The following is an 11381-nucleotide window of genomic DNA, read 5'->3' on the forward strand; positions in this document are numbered from 1 at the left end:
GATCCGATAAACGAAGAGAACAAACAGTCCCCCCTCTATTATTCCCCAAACCGTGCACTTAAACTTGAAAATAAGAGTGCTAAGCAAGCATAAAATTTGTGTATTTTTATATCAACAAATGAGGTTCCAGGTTTTGTCATGTATACATATCTCATGAAAGTGACAAGTTCTCACAAAAAGCCAAACAGAAGAAAGGGGAAAGTGGAAGAGTAACATTGCAAAGAACAAGTGAAGCTCAATCATAGCATTAATATTTGCAGTTCCATTGACTTTATACATATGAGAGTTTGAGCCAAAGCCTCCAACACAAGATACCTAAAAATGGTCAGAATAACATATCTCATCTCTCTTGAATAATGAAGGTGAAATCATTGCCAAAAAACACATTATTCAAGTCTTCCAGGAACACAATAATAAAAAAAAAAACACTAGCAACTGGATGAAATACATCAGCAACCCTTTGAATTTTACTCATTCACTAACTTTTATATGAGATGATCCAGAAACTCCAAAGACACAACTCAGCAGGTCTCATCTTCCATATATCAAATAACAGCTTTTTACCTGTGACTTATTTGTGCAGTCTATAAATTTATGACTGATTAACAGTACAGCCTGCATAAATAGTTTGCCATCAAACAAATCTTAGCAGCTGGCATGCCGAAGGAAGTCCAACCTATTTTTATCTATGATAGTCATGCATACGCTGTTTAAAGTTTAAACATTAACCAGGTCTTCCTAGATACTGGATCAGGTTCTTATCTTGCAAACATAACAACTTTTTATCCACAGCTTGTGCGTACACTTTATAAATGGTTAACTAACTAATAATAAGGTACAGTGGTACACCACTCATTTTGCCGTTAAATAGTCTTAGCTGTACAATGTCATGAAGGACCGATCTCTTTTTTCATTCAAAAATGCTTTCTTACCTAAGTTGACCATAAATACCTTGTTTATTTAGCAATTGTGTCTTCCTAGAAACTAGCAATAAGATTCTGAAATTATATATAGCCTTTCTCAATACTCCATTTTCACCAGAAAGAACCATCAAATGTGGTATAAATAAATAGGCAGAAATTTTGAGAAAATACTTCCAAAAAGTAAACATTCTCAATAACAGTAAAAATTTCTTCAACCAAGGAAAGGAAGCAATGTTATCTTAAGTGACATCAATAAATGAATTTCAAATGAAGAATGATAAGTGTGGATTCACATACCACAGCAGTAACTCCATCAAAGGCATCCTTAAGTGAGTCGGGTACAAGCAGGTCTCCTGAGAAAAGGATATCATTATACTTGGACCATAGTTGAAAGTTTGAAACATAGAGGATATGTATTAATTACCAACCTTTACCTTTGAACCATGTCATATTGTCTGCCCACGCACCACGTACAGATGTCTTTCCAGTCCTAAAGATAAAAAGTAAAAGACAAATCAAGCAGATAGAAAGATGCTTTTACACTGCACTTGCCATTAACCAAATGCAACCAACCACTATATAGCAACTTTGTGTAAGATAATCCAAAACCTGGATTATATTGCAATAGAACATGGAATTTTTAGCATAATAGGTGATATTGCTAAAGCATATCCTAGCTCATGCAAAACATTATGGGAAAGGGCTAAGGAGAGAGCTTCATAGAACAAATATTGTCCAGTCACTAGAATCTAAATTCTAAATATCATCAAGGTCTCCATATTGTATCATATTGTGTACTTTTAAAACTCAACATGCAAGTTTAGAAACATCGAACTGCACCAATGGCCTCAGTAACCATATATGCCGACAGACGTATCATTGGCACATCCTTGGACCCGGCATTGGCTGGATATTGGCATCATTAGGATAAGAGAATATCCTAAATTGTCCAGTTAATATTCAACTGCCAATTAGGGCATCACTTAAAAGGGCAATGGAATAGGTCCCCAATCTTTTATTTGCCAAGAAAGGACTTCAATAAACTGTTGTCCTAGTTAAGCATACTTCAAAGTTTATCCTCCTAGATACTATGATTATGTGATCTATTAATAGGCTTGTGAATAATCGCTTTTACTTGCACATATGGAATTTGAAATTTACTTTAGGACCATTATGGGATTTCTCATATATTATTTTTTCTTCGATTTCTAAATATTTATGGATATATATATACATATATATGTGTGTGTGTGTGTGTGTGTGTGTGTGTGTGTCTATATGTGGGGGTGGGGGGGATTATGTGTGGGTGTGTATTTATTTAGATAATCGTGTACGTATTGGCAAGATTGCCACAAGAAGAATACAGAAAAATAACAAAATATCCTAGGGAAATTTTATAACAAAATATACTTGAACATATTATTCATATAGGTTTTGATTTTCACTAAGAGATATTCCACAGACGAATCTAAACCAGAACAAAAAGAGGGAGGTCTAGTTGAAGTACCCTTAATGACACCATGGCCTGGCAATCTAGCATAAATAGTTCTCTGGAAATAAGAATATTTAAGGACTTAGTGGTTTCAATATATGCGAATCTGAGAGTCTATGCACCTACATGTGTGTGTGTCCTATAATACATACAATAGTGAATAGACAATATATATGGCGTATACACTTGAATTTGTAATATTATTTTGTTAATATGTAAACAAATAGGGCAAAAAAAAAATGAGCACCACTCCTGGATAACTAGTGACTTAAACTAAACCAGCCAAATCTACCAAATTCTGTAAAAAAGAAAAAGGTTTGTATTTTAAACATCCAATGTACTCAAAAACAAAAAAGAAATACTAAAAACTATTATGATCCCATATGCCATCATAAGAAACATATAGAAGATAGTTTCCAGAAGTGGGCTAGATCAGAAACCAAAACAGAGACACGGACAACATCTTCAGTTGACCATATCACCAAATGCCGCAGATTCTTGCCCTGAGCTTTCTATAACCTAAATTGAATCTCAACATTAACCTCCATTAAGAAAAGCGTGGAAAGAGCTAATCATGAACCTCCACGTAACTATGAGCTAATCTCAACATTAACCTAGATTGTTGATTTTTTCATTATAAACCTCCACGTATGAAACCCGAATTCTAAACTCACCATCTGTTGTCTAGTTTCAGAAATACAAGCAAACATCAGAAGAGAGACACCAGTCTACCATTTTAAAGGTTGGTCTTCACAGCATTCTAGCAGTTATTCGTGTGAAAAAACAACATGACTACCAACTGAATATGCCGAAAGACTTTCTTGGACAGCCAGATGGATAACTCCTGGATTGTTTGAAGAACCTTACCTTGTGAAAGTTTTCCCATTGCTGGTCTGCCCATAAGCGAAAAGAGTTCCTGCAAGAATTGGGTACCACTTTTTAGAACAGTCAAACAACGAAGCTCTCAGGCATGAGACTTCCTAAATAACCAAAACTAGTGTCGTTTGCGCTCGCAGCAGTTCAAACAATGATTTAGATCACAACGATGTTACAAAGGAAACGCGGATGTGAACATGACCAAAATCGTCCAATCCTTGAAAATACTAAAAGAACAAAAACTAATTCAAGAGGTACCATTGAATCCCTTGACTGCCGGTTGGTTGACATCCTCAAGTTCGTGCAAGTCTCGTCGAACACGTGATCTGCACAGTCGGACCAAGAGCCCCGCTCAACGCTTTTTGCACTGTAAGAGGGAACCGCAGAGAAGAAAAGAACCTGCAGGACGGGAGGGCAAAAGGAGTTTACCGAAAGCGAAGGAGACGCCTGAAATGGGACCAGAACAGTGCGATCGTTAAACGTACTTGTAAGGTTCTGTACAATCTAAGAAAAAGATTGACCGATCGATCGATCACTAAGTGTTGAAATCGCGAACAATGAGGGACGGTGAACTCTCTCTGGAAACCTCCCTATTGCCCTCGATCTCCGAACGCTCTTCTGTTTGTCGGCTTTCGATGGATCGATAGATCGACGAGCGAGGGCCAAGGCCGATCGAACTCTTCTCGACTTCGTTCCTCTGTCTCTCGACCTTTTAGATGCCCCCTTCCCTTCCAAGCAGTGGACCTAGCGATCGAGCAGCATTGTTCTTGTGGGTCAAAAAATACCCTAATGAGAACAGAAAAAACAGAAAGAGCTAATGGAGAAGGGAGGAAACGTAGTCTTACTCTGCCACCAGAGGCAAGTGGAGAATCTGGTCCAGCGGGAGGATGATGGATAGGAGCTGCTGCTTGCAATTCCTAATGATGAACTGCGGCAACCCACGCCCGCAGTCTGCATCCTCCTTCCATCGTCGGCGCCATCGAGGATCCAGCCTCGCTGCCCGAGAGAGAGAGAGGGTGCTTTCCCTCCCTAGAACTCGGCGGGAAAAGGGAAAGCCTTTCTCGAAACATAACGGTTGAGAAGTTGCGTTTCTTGAATTTATAACTGAAGATTTAAAGGGTCGGCAAACACAAAATTCCCAAGCCGCAAATACAAAATGTTAAAAAAAAAAAAAAAAAAAATCATTGCCGCCTTATTTTTCATTCATCCATTAATGAGTCACCGATAATTAGTATCAAAATATCAACGGATCAGATTTGAAGATGATGTATCTTTACACACTTGTTTAAATTCCACTTCGAAATCAAACCTGAATGCATATATTATATTTGAGTCCAACTTTTAATTTCACAATTAAACCCGAGCTGGGATCCACTTTTAAATTCATAACCACATCTATTTAAAATGATGATATGCTCGGAGCTAGTTCCAAGTTATATTTAAAATTGAATCAAAAACCCATATTTTTCTGATCGAATGTATTTTTTTCTCTTATTCGGTAGATTTAAAGCAGTGTAGCCGGATATCAGATCCAAATTCAAATGTCGATCATAAGATTCGGGTCATTATTGTTTGGAATGACGCGTGAGCATATTCTAGTAATCCTTGTTGCTTAGATCATAATGTATGGGCTGATTCCCTCCATTTTTTATTTTTAAATCAATTTAAAATATTTTAAACTATTTTTTAATTTAAACAAGAAGTTAGCCCATCTCGATCTATATTGGATTCCCATATTCAGAAATAATTTGAGAAAATTAATATGTTTGAATGGTGTTAATGTTCCTATGAAAAATTAATTTTCTGACTAATTGATTTCCTAATGGACCCGCTTTTTTTACCTACATTTCACACTAAAAGCTAAAAACGACATGCAAATCAAGAATCTTTGTTCCGGAGAGTCGTAGTTTACTTTCTCAAACTTGCCAAAATGAGAGGAGTAATTTCTTTTTATAGGGATCGCATCTTTTCCCAACCATGGGTAATAAAAGTATGTTTTGTGGGTATGCCAAACTTTTAAAAAAATGGAATTGCATGTTATAATGCTCTATTCTGATTTTGTCTTATTATAGATCTCCTATAAATTAATCAGTATTACCTTGAAAATGTTTTGGTTGTGTAACAAAGTACACCAAAGTCCGAACTTGAACTCTAGAGCTCCATTTGTGTTTGAGGGAATGTTCGATTACCAACTATCTTAAAGTCACAAAAGATGGATCGTGGTGCATCAAGCTAAGGATCTGTTGGCTAAAAGTGATTATTTTATATTGGCATACTTAATGTAAGGTAGAAAAAGAAGAGTCTTATCTCAAATTCATTTATCTCACATCTAAATCATGGGGTTCCAATTAGATGTAAGTTTGATTTAACATGTTTCTGATTGGGGTTTCTTGAATAATCCTAGTTTAAAGTTGTGTGTCAATTTCCTGAGGTGGACTTGATTTTGTAAAATGATATTTATACGGCAGCTGCCTCCAGTTGTGTGTCATCTTATAAATTGTTGTTACATATATATTTGTGTGTGTTTGTGCGCGCTTGCTCATTTTTATAATCGAACAGCATAAGGAAGGTAAATCAAAAGAATTTTTGTTTTCATTCTTTGCTAGATGGATGGTCATTGATATGTGAACACTTGCTAGATTGTGAACTCTTTTTATTGCCAAATTGACAAGGTGATATAAGGCGTCATTTGCAGGACTGACTAAATGGGTAAGCTTGAAATGGAAGATAATTTCTATAAGTTGAACAATGTTTTCCGGTTTCTTTCCTTCTTTTCCCCATAGAAGAGTTGAGAAAGGTACAAAGCTTTATATTGTCACAAGAATTGGGTGCTTTTGTCAACTTCCCTCGCCGCCTATGTGACTCCACTTACTGCGGCTGATAACAAAAATCATTCGCGGTTAGATTAATGGCCCAAGTGTTGCAACTTGATATTGTTATTCGAGGGTGTATGGCAACAGTAAAACTATGTTTCATTGATTCAATGAACACATTAAAAAAGTATTTTACAAATTCTGCCTATTTTTTAGTGCAGGTGCGCACAGAATGATAATGTAAGAATAGTAATATAATGTCACTTTTTCCAAACAGCCTCCCAAGCGAGTAAACTTAGCTGCCAACCCAATAGACTTGATTAAAAGGTTACCATTTAACTTGAAAGAGGAAGATCGATAGGTCAATATCCAATGGCGCATCTTTTAGCATGACCATGGATCTATCGAGCAGCGAAACTGATGGGAAAGGAAAAAACCAAAGTGAAATTAAGATAACATCCAAGGTGATGTAAGGTTTTGGCATGATATGTTTTAAAACTTTAAACCTGTTATCGTTAACAAGAATGTCAGAGGACATCTATATGAAAGGTGTGCGGACTACCATGTGCTTTTGCTGTCGAGCAGAAATTAGACGACATGTCGGCCAAAAGAACGGCGTCCCCGGGTTTGCAAGACTGATATTGACTCATAACTAGACCCAAGTCTGACCACCGATCTATACTCACAACCAAATCCAAAGCCAACAATTTTTGAATCATCCTACAATTTTTGAATCATCCAACAATTTATGGCCCACAAAAAACCATCTCAAACTATTGGCCAACCAACAATGATCATTGATTGAGACTCACAACCAAATTCAAATCCAATAATTTTTGAATCAGTTAAGACCACTGGTCTAGGCTGACGAGTAGGTCCAAATCCAACAATTTCTGGCCCAGAAAAAACCACTGATCTTACCTACAACGAGATTATGTCAGACTGTTGACTGTTAAAGTCCAATAATTTTTAGATCAGATTAGACCACTGATCTATAGCCAAATCCAACAATTTTTGGATAAGATAAAATGTCTGATCTAAAATCCATGGCAAGATCCAAATTCAACGCAATGAAAGTCTGATATTTTTTGGATCAGATAAGATCACTAATCCAAACTCACAAACAAATCCAAATCGAACAATTTTTGGATCAGATAAGACCGTTGTTGTAAAGTCATGTCTAGATCCAAATCCAACAATATTTTGCTTAGAGAAGACCACTGATCCAAACCTTCAGCGAGATTATCAAGTTATTGGTCAACCTAGACCGATATTGATGTCCAATAATTTCTAGATCAGATACGACCACTGATTTGCAGCCACATCCAATAATTTTTGGATTAAATGGGACCACACATCTAAATCCATGGCTAGATCTAAATCCAACAAGATTGAAGTCCAATAATTTTTTAATCAGATAAAACCATTAATCTAGATTCACAACAAAAATCCAACAATTTTTATATGAGATAAGGCCGCTGATCTAAAATCATGAGTAGATCCAAATCCAATAATTTCTTGCTCAGGAAGATCACTCATGGAGACCTATAATGAGATTATATCCGACTATTGGCTGCCCTACAACGATACTGAAGTCCAAAAATTTCTAGATCAAATGAGACCACAGATCTATATCCAAATTCAACAATTTATTCACCAGATAAGACCACTTATCTATTCCCATGGCTAGATCCAAATCCAATGAGATTGAAGTCAAATATTTTTTGGTTAAGATAAGACTACTAATCTAGACTCACATCCAAATCCAAATCCAACAATCTTTGGATTAGGTAAGATCATTGATCTTAATCCATGGCTAGATCCGAATCCAACGTGATTGAAGTACAATATTTTCTGGATCAGATACGACCACGACCACTGATCCAGACTCACAACAAAATCCAACAATTTTTTGGATCAGATAAGACCACTGATCTAAACTCAAGACTAGATCCAAATCCAAAAATTTATAGCTCAGGAAAGAACACTTACCAGACTTACAACGAGGTTGAAGTCCAATATTTTTTTAATCAGATAAGACCATTGAAGTCCAATAATTTTTTAATCGGATAAGACCATTGATCCAGACTAACAATCAAATCCAAATCCAACAGCTTTTAGGTTAGATAAGACGACAGATTAAGCTCATGACTAGATCCAAATCGAACAATTTCTTGCTTGGAAAAGATCACTCATCTAGACCTACAATGAGATTATATGAGACAATCGGCTGGCCTATTTAAATCATCATATCCGACCAAACTGTTGTCTCATTAATTTATGTATGCAAGTGTCTCCAAGTATATGCATCCTATGTTGGTTTAATCTAAGATCTCAACTATTGTTGTCAAAAATCAATTTTAATCGGACGGTATTTCAATTGGATAAGACATTGAGGGCATTAGATTCATCGAGTGTACCTATTGCCAAACACCCATTCAAAATCATCAGCCTTTGGATTTCATTTAAGTGGAATTCAATTGTGCTAAGTGTCATTTTATATATTCATTAGTTTTTAAGGAATTCCTTTTGTTTCTTTATTGAATTTTATATAAATATTTTATCATAATCCACAAAAGATACAGTTGAATCACTCTATAACATTGTTTGATACAATTCAATCGCTCTATTAGAGACAAAACTATCTCACAAAGACTAGGTCGGTAAAGTTTTGTCAGTCTACTTTAAGACTTTCCTTTTCCCACAATTGTCGGTTTCCATTTCTCTGACGAGGTCAAAGTTCAAATGTTTTAATTCAAATAAATTGTTATTCCAGTTCTTGATCAGATAGCGGGTAATTCAAGAAAGAGATCTCCCCACGCCGCTTCCCTCACATCATCATTTTCGTTCGAGAGAGAAAGAAAGAGAGAGAGGGAGAGGAAACGCGTGATCGGAGATGAGAGGAAGGGAGCGGGGTCGGTCTGCCGTCTGCACACCCACCACCGGTAGGGTCCGGCAAGGTTTCGATTGCCGGTCGTCGGACAGGGATGGAGATCGTGCATGACCCTGGGAAGGGTGCGCTGTTCGCTAGGGTGACCTTTCATTACGACCATCCGAGGGAGCTAATGATCACCACCGGATGTCGACAGGTCGGGTCATCTACTGCGACAAGAAGGCTACCATCTCTGTGGCAATGTCCTCCCGCTCCAATCCATTCCTGAGGAAGCCGTCGTGCGCAACATCGAGCGCCATGTAGCCAACCATGGTGTTTTCGCTCGATCCTTCGGGAACTACGCACCTTTCGAAACGCATGATCAGAGATGAGAGGAAAGGTGCGGGATCGGTCTTCCGTCTGCACACCCACCACCGGTTTTGCGGTTTATTAGTATTGCTGTTTCTTCTTTTATTTGGTTATATTGATTGCATATTGGTTGTTTTTCATCATTTGATTAGTGTAGTGAGCCCAATATGTTCTTCATTGATGTTGTGATGGATCTGATCTAGGATATTGAATTGGTGTTTTTGATCTGATCTCGTCTTTGGTGTTTTTTTTTTTTTGTTTTGTGATCTTGGTTAAAGAAATCAAAGTTTACGAAGTTAAGAGACATAATATCCCAATTGATTGAGTTGTAAGGTTTTATGCTAGTTAAGTATATGGTATATGCTTGGTAACTTTAAATGCTATTTGGTTTTAACTGCATAGTCACAGAAACGAGGGAGACGCCATACTTGTGGGAAATCTTGTTGGTCATTGAAATTTGGTGAAAAAAATATACTGTAGTGGTATAAAAGAAGTGCAGTTTCTTTTTTCAGGAGAAGAAGTCGATGTTGTTGATACTTGATATGATACAGATATTTGAAAAGAATTAAAAATGTTTTAGAGAGAGCTAAGTTAATCCGATACGTACTAAGCATCAAATGGTCTTGTTAATACCAACCTTATCATACTCGGCTTCATCCGACCGATACAAATTGAAATACTGGCAAATGGATTTGAATCAGCAATTTCAAGAGTACCGAGTGTCGCCTTTTGACTATTTTTAAATATTTTAAGAATTTTCATTAATTATAAACATTTTCATTTATTCTTAAGATTGTTTTTTAAAATTTCTTTTACAAAACTCTGGTAAAAACTGGAGATTTGATGAGAGTCCTCAAAATGTCAATGGATCTGGATCTTGTCCAGTTTTGGATCACGTGTGTTGCGGCGAGGGTGTATGCTCACATCTGAATTCAGAATAAAGCAATTCAAAACTGAAGAAAAATAAGCGCGATATCTGTGACGATCATGGGCATAATTGTCTTTTCAGAGAAAAACCGTCACATGAAGCCAGCGTTGAGGAGGCAACTTGTCCAATCATCCCATTGTCGAAAAGTGATGCGTGGGACCCATCCCATTTGAAAACACTAGAAAAACCGTGGGGAATTGCAGTTAAAACAGAAATCAAGAATCCGGATAGCACTAACCAAGGATGCGCTGAGGAGGTTCCCCAAGAAGCAATTCGCCAGGACTCGACATTCCACCCTTCAGTGGTATGCCGTTTCCCCTGCTTCTTGCTGCCATCCTTTTGTTTGTTTCCTCTCGCTGCGGTAGTGATCGTGAAATCTCGATTTGCTGGTCCTTTTCCTCTCGCTGCGGTAGTGATCGTGAAGTCTCGATTTGCTGGTCCTTCTTCTGACTTGGCGCGTCTTTTTTATCGTTGCCACGGACGTGATTGTAGGTATTCTTGGATTTCTCGGTTTTGGTTAGGTTGACGCTTCGTTTTGTGGTATTCTTCGAATTTGGTCTTGGTGGTTGCGTGTTTGGGTCAGGAGAACGATGCGAGAAGTTTGATCACAACGGATCTTGATTTCATGTGCCTGTTCCTGTTCTATTTGTAGTCGTTCTGTTTGCTGCATCTTGATGCAGTATTGTCGTATCTCGTTCCTTTTCCCACGCTGATTGCTTGGAGATGGTCCTTTTAGTTCTTTTGATTTCAGAGAAAATTGCGGTTGTTTTGATTGATTGTTTGTCTAGACCTGTCTATTCAATTTCAATTTGTCGGATGGTAGTTTCTGGACTTTACTTTTGGTGGCAGTTCTGGATTTTCTCCTTTCTTTGCTCAATTATGGTCTCTGTCTTCCTTGATTGAATTTGGTTGGGAAATAAAGTAACTCGAGGTCGATTGTCCATGCCTTCATAAGAATCTGTTTCACCAGATGGGAGGCTTCTTTTACAGGACGGCGTTTGTGCAAGGCAACATAAGCAGCACCTTTCTCTTCTTGAAATGCTTGAAGGAACATCCCAAACTGTTGATTTGGGTGAACAATAATAGAAAGCAGTCTCAGAACGAGCAT

General features: G+C 37.4%; 2 long non-coding RNA genes across 2 annotated transcripts; both read right to left on the bottom strand.

The window, feature by feature from the left end:
- Nucleotides 1-241: 241 nt before the first annotated feature.
- Nucleotides 242-1414, bottom strand: LOC116249724 (uncharacterized). The gene is made up of 3 exons (XR_004171240.1): nucleotides 1358-1414; nucleotides 1221-1276; nucleotides 242-315 (listed from the first exon to the last, which is right to left on the bottom strand). It is a non-coding gene; the product is annotated as an uncharacterized LOC116249724 (long non-coding RNA).
- Nucleotides 1415-3580: 2166 nt separating this feature from the next.
- Nucleotides 3581-4298, bottom strand: LOC116251513 (uncharacterized). The gene is made up of 3 exons (XR_004171690.2): nucleotides 4137-4298; nucleotides 3777-4057; nucleotides 3581-3690 (listed from the first exon to the last, which is right to left on the bottom strand). It is a non-coding gene; the product is annotated as an uncharacterized LOC116251513 (long non-coding RNA).
- Nucleotides 4299-11381: the final 7083 nt, after the last annotated feature.

Source organism: Nymphaea colorata, chromosome 3 (assembly GCF_008831285.2).
Source record: "Nymphaea colorata isolate Beijing-Zhang1983 chromosome 3, ASM883128v2, whole genome shotgun sequence".
Classification (NCBI taxonomy): Eukaryota; Viridiplantae; Streptophyta; class Magnoliopsida; order Nymphaeales; family Nymphaeaceae; genus Nymphaea; species Nymphaea colorata.